The 6,032-nt window shown below is 40.2% G+C and overlaps 1 long non-coding RNA gene across 1 annotated transcript; it reads right to left on the bottom strand.

Annotated features, from left to right (window-relative positions):
- Positions 1 to 1,408: 1,408 nt before the first annotated feature.
- On the bottom strand, positions 1,409 to 2,224 carry LOC107084739. The gene is made up of 3 exons (XR_001481234.1): positions 2,162 to 2,224; positions 1,777 to 2,066; positions 1,409 to 1,703 (listed from the first exon to the last, which is right to left on the bottom strand). It is a non-coding gene; the product is annotated as an uncharacterized LOC107084739 (long non-coding RNA).
- Positions 2,225 to 6,032: the final 3,808 nt, after the last annotated feature.

Below are 6,032 nucleotides of genomic sequence, written 5' to 3' on the forward strand. Positions count from 1 at the left end.
TTTTATAAAACCAATAAATTATTTATTTTCCAATACAAATAAAAACAGTTAGGGTCCTTTTTCTGATCAAAATATTTCAAATAGTGTTATTTATTTTTTAAAGGTTTAGAATCTTATGATGCCAAACTTTGACATTTGAAGGTGTGCAAAATAAAAAAAAGATAAGATATACTATAATTCCTTTAAGTTGATTTTTTGATATTTGTACTGATACCTCCGTCCCAAAGCCTAAGGAATTTTAGAGATGTGCTGCTTTCAAGAAATAATTGAGTGATTTTATCAGAGATATTTCAACTTGTTCAACAAGAAGGAAAATATCTATTTGTTGTTATCAATAATAATGAAATTAAAACTGGCTAAAATAGATACAGTATCGGAACTCTACATAATCAGTGATCAGAGAATAGCTATAAAATCTATTTGTCTTTTAATAGGGAGTTAACAGGTTCTAAACTCCAACAACAATTAAATGCACTATAAGTAATACATGTTGCACACATCATAACAAGCAAGGATGGTTTAAAAGGTGCATTACCCAAACTGTGGGCTTCCTTTTCTTAACAGAGCTAAATTCTCAGGCCATCTTGTTTATTTCTCATGTTCTAACCATTTAAAAGTTGTCTGACCTCCCAGTAAGAGACCAAGCTCGCTTCTTTGCCAACTTGTTTTTGTTGTTTGTCAGGCCCAGAGCTTAGGCTATGTCACTGTGCTGCATTTTCATCATAGCCATGACATTAGTCATGTTTTAAAATGTGCACTACATTACAAAGGATGATCATGCTTAAGAGCTGAATAAACTGGTCCTTGTCATGGTTTTAAGGTGTTTGGCCCACATGCAGACACAGTCAGAGAACAAGAAGCAGTTAAAGAGGTTTGTTTAGGCTATACACAGATATGAATAGCTCACTACGTGAGCTGCAGGCGAGGTTCGGAAAATCAGAGTTAGGAGTAGGGATGGGAATCGAAAACCGATACCTGTTCAGAACTGGTTATGTGTGCTCCAATTCCATGGCACCGTTTGGCAGCTCGCCTAATCATTCTCTTAACGGTTCCAGGCAGCACCAAAGCCTAGCGCTGGGCGGCACGACTTATGTTACGCTTGTCACAATTACATCCGTGGAAGGAAATACATCGAACATGCAGAAACACCTGTGCACACAACATGGCATACATTTTAACGAATGCTGTGCTTTTGATGCTTCCGGACAGAAGCTAAAGTTACGACCAGCATGGAAGGCAACTCTAGCGGTAAGAGGCTAGTTTTATATCACTGGCTGTGTTTAATGTGGTTCCTAGTAAATAATATGCCATTTCTGGAAATAAACCCATTTCCTACTTCTCTTTGGGGTTATTAAACGTGCTACGAAGTTGCTCCGCAGTTTAGGGAGCGAGAGAAAGGTGACGCTTGTTTATTTAAATCAGGGGGAGATTCGATTACAGTTTATTTCCCGAAATTGTACATTAAACTGAGGCCTTCTCAATTAGATTTTGATGACTGTGACAAGACGGGTTGCCTGGCTGGCTCAGAGGCTGGCAGCTCCCGTTCACTGGCTTCTGTTTTCACAGAGGCAGGCAGAAATAGAATGTCCCAGGCGAAGGTAGATGAATGTCACTGTGCACTTACCAAGTTCATTGTTTCACAGAATCAATAAGGGAATCAAAATCGTGAAAATGTTATCAATTCCCAACTCTAGGTAGGAGCACTGCGGGAGGAAAGAGGAAACTGATTAACACTAGTAGAGTTAGGGAGATCTGCCCTGATGCCCCTTCGCTTACCTTCAGAAAGAAGGGATTCTGCGACTCACTGCTTTCCGATGGGAGGAGATGGCTGAGCGACAGGTGAGCTAGCCAATGGTACATAAGCGGGAGCCCGAGCAGCACCAAAGCGGAGACAGGTTTGAAAGGCAGCTGAAGGAACGAGAGTGAATCCAGGAAAGGGGGGTCTCTTGTCTGGCTCAGTAACATCAAGGGGGCTTGAGGGGAACGCCAGAGCAGAATCTGGGCATCTAGGATTCAGGAACCAGTCCTCAGCGCACGGAGGGGGGAGAAATCCAGAGCACGATGAACTGAGAGAGACAGGAGAATAGAGTTAGAACTAGGAAACGAAACGTTTAACTCACAGGAACAAAAAACTGTTGACTGGAGGGTGGTCTAGTTGTACCACAACCGGCATAACACTCTGGCATCCTTCAGCTGACTGAAAACTCCTTTTAAGCTCCAGCAGAGCAGCCCCAACAATCCGCAGGTGCGGGGCCACGCCCACCCGTCAACAACAGCCCACTGTGGAAAAGAATCAGCAGAGCACAGAACATAGAATCCTGACACTTGTCAACACTTTCGTTAATCTAAGTCTCTATAATCCAAACACCCGTAACCAAGACAGATGACAAGCTCTGGCTAAGACCACTTTAACCAGTTTCTTCCCAAAAAATTTTGTGCACAAAGAGCACAAAAAAGAGGAAGCCTTTAAAGCAGACAAAACTATTGGTTTTGACAAAAAATTAACAAATCACTCACATCCGCCAGATTGAAGATTATACACGGCTGCTGGCATCTGGGTGAAAGCAAAACAAATGCATGTGATGAAAAAAAGTTTAAAATTATATGATTGGGGGAGCAGAAAGACCTGTTTATATTTGATGTGTCAACATATTGATAGATGCATTGATAGATGGATAGATGCAATATGATAGATGTGCAGACAACATCTAAAGATTTAGCTACTACAAAGCAAATGTATTGAAGCAAGCTTTCAACTATGTTTTCCTCTCTCTATCTTGAAATCCTGAAAATAAAGGCAACTGGTACACACAATGCTGACCCCTTCAACTGTGACGAAGGCATTGCAGTCCTCAGTAACATCATATCAATGATAAACCCACCAAGAACACCCAGAAACTGCAGCAGGCTGAGCTCCGGCAGGAACAAGCAGCACTAAAACTTACAGAGAGGCAGAAAACAGGACGTTGCAACACAGAAGGAACACTCTGATAAATACATTGCCTCACAATCAAGAAAAAAAACCCTGAAACATTGAGAATGTGGTGCAGTTCATTTTATAAGGCATGACAAATTGTTCAGCTGCAGAACACTAACTGCACTCACTGGTGTGTGCGAAGCATACAGGAAAATCATTTACAGCTTCGGGTTGTAATTTAGGCTGCCTTGTTTGTTGTTGAAGAAATTCTGTAGCTCAATCAAAAAGGTACTCAGTGCCAGAATTGTCGTTGTGCGGATCTGAATTCTGTTTACTCTGCTGAAACGCCTGCTAAACCACCAGTTCTCACAGGCAGGAAAACATCACGCTCACTCGAATGAACAAAAACCACAGCACTGCTTCTGTACAATAACTGGAACAACCGTCATTCATATAACAGCTCAAATAGGCATCTTTCTTTTATACTGTTTTCATTTCTGCTCTGGTGCTCTTACGAGATTTATGTGATAATGTGATGGTTGAATTAAGGTTGGAATAAATCATAAAGTCAAACTCTCATTATAGGATTTATCAAATGTTGCTAAAACTGCAGTTAACCAACTGTGTTTAAGTATCACACTGTGATATATTAGAAATGCTGGATTTAAAGCTTTATTGTTTGTAATTTGGTATTTCATAACCCATTTAGACATGGACTGATCAAGTTTGGACTTGCTTACAGTACACTGATTTCTAGTTTGACTTGCTGATTTTGATTTCTGTTCTAGGGGCAATGCATGGGATTAGTAATTGCCATAATATAATAACCTTTATCCCAAAGACATAGGGGTATAAGAGTACACATATCCGTACTATAAGATATCCAGTACAGCCCTGTCTGTTTGAGACACATGGGTACAGAATGCATACAGCACTGTTATATCAATGAAAATGGTAATATTCACGGATGGGATGGATTGGCCCCTTGAAGATATTCTAATTCGTTAACTTTTATCCATCAGGTATTACTTGGAATACTTCCAGGCTACATCTCTTCTGTAGTTACAGAGAAATGTCAACTTGTGTACCTTTTGCTCACACATTACGCTGCTTCTTTCTGTCCCTCTTTGCTCAAACTAATTTGGGTATGAAAGCCTTTGTTTACTCAGCTCCCTCCTTCTGGACCTTGGTTTAGAAAACTTTCAAATTAAATCAACTTATCCCACTGAGTGCTTTTACTTTCAAACTAAAAGCTCTTGAGGCTGATTAAATATGTACATGTTTTTCTGTCATGCTTCAGGGACAGATTGACATTAGCACTGAGCAGTTGCCAAAGCTTGGTGGGTTTATTTGGGGTTTCTACCAAGACTACCAGACAGGGGTTGGACCAGAGCACAATAGCTGGGACAATCCAGGTAATCATGGTCAGACAAGCAGAAGGTCAAAGCCGGACAGAAGCCAGAAGCCAGAAGATCAGAGATCCGAAGAGGTACCGAAGGAAAATCAGGTCAGTTTCAGGAAGCAGTTCCAGGTTCAGTAAACAGGCACAATCCGAAGGCAGAACATGCGAACAGATCAGAATCGGAACAGGCAGGCTCAAAGGTCCAAAGGTAGAACGGTTCAGGATCAGGCAATCAGAAAACATAACATCCCCTAGAAAAAACTTAGCAAGGGCTCGAATAATCTGGCACTGATGCCTGGAAGAAGGCAGTTAAAATAGAGACTAGAACAAGTGACACAGAAAAGCGGGAATGAGAAACTGGGTGGAGCTAGGCAGGTGAATAGAAATAGCATTCAGCAGCACCATGATCATGACAGAACCGCACTGATAAATTAATTACCTTTTTTATTTATTGTTGCAATCGTGTAGACATACTGTCTATAACAGATGGTTTCCTACATGTTCCTGCCCTGTTCTGCTTAACAAAAAGAACACCTCTAGACAATATCCTAATTGTGTGATTGGCTGTATTGATTGTAGATTCAATCCAGTACCAAAATAGGCAGGCCACATTAATAATATAGTAACCTGTGTTAACCAATTGGAGTTTGTGTGTCCGTGTGGCTTGTATGTGAGTCCCACTTTGTCACCTGGGGGTGTGCATTTGTAAGTGAGAACAGTAGAAAACCAGCACTCAACAGCACCTAAGAGCAGAAAAGGGCTACACCAGTCCTAGACAGCCAAAGATACAGAAAAGTATCACCCCAGGGCAGCCATACGCCCAGCACAGAAGTAGGTCGCAACCAAGGAACAGGAGCTGCAGCCTTTAGGCCATAGGGGCAGAGAGAGGGAGAAAAGGACTGAGTTATTGGTCGTCTGTGAAGTCTACACTCTGGGACGTGGCCTGGGCACCCACCTCCCTAAAGTGCCCCCTCAGCCCCATGGCCTTCATTGCATCCCCAGTATACTTATAATACTTTGTTTGATTTTTACATTTTTTTTTCGGTTTATGGAAACAATATAAAATAAATATTTCAAAAAATTTCAATTTGTCAAATGGTGTGAAGTTGGTTTGAAATCAACAGTTAGATATTAAAACAGTGATCAAAGAAAACGGCTTTAAAGGAAATTCTTAAAATCAACACCATTGATCACATCCCTGACCATATACGTTTTATCTGATTCATATATTGATTTCTACAGACTTCTCAAATTTTTTTAAATCATTCTAAAAAATAAAAAAATGTAATTTTTAAATTTAGCTACTTTTCAGAGATAAACAAGAGAACACAGAGGATTTGGTTCATTGCCAGTAATTTCATTGTGTCTACATTCTCAGCAGTGATTATCTTTGCAAAGCAACATCTGAACAAACACAAAAGCTCAATAATACTGTTCACAAAAACTTTCACAATAAAAGTATGTCTGTATCATTCAGAAATCTACATGAGTCCATAGAGGAAATAAATGTTATATTCTTTATATGGGTCGTTCTGTCAGCTAAAGGCATGTTTTACAGTCTGTTCCATACTGTTAGTAATCGATAACTAAATCAGTTGATGATTATTTCAATAATCGAATAACAACGATTGATCTGATTAATTGTTTCAGCACTAATCGAAGCATTATATTCCAGATGGATTATGAGGACAATCAGAGACGACTGGCATCCAG

Source organism: Cyprinodon variegatus, unplaced genomic scaffold, assembly GCF_000732505.1.
Source record: "Cyprinodon variegatus isolate N-32 unplaced genomic scaffold, C_variegatus-1.0 Scaffold108, whole genome shotgun sequence".
In the NCBI taxonomy this organism is placed as follows: Eukaryota; Metazoa; Chordata; class Actinopteri; order Cyprinodontiformes; family Cyprinodontidae; genus Cyprinodon; species Cyprinodon variegatus.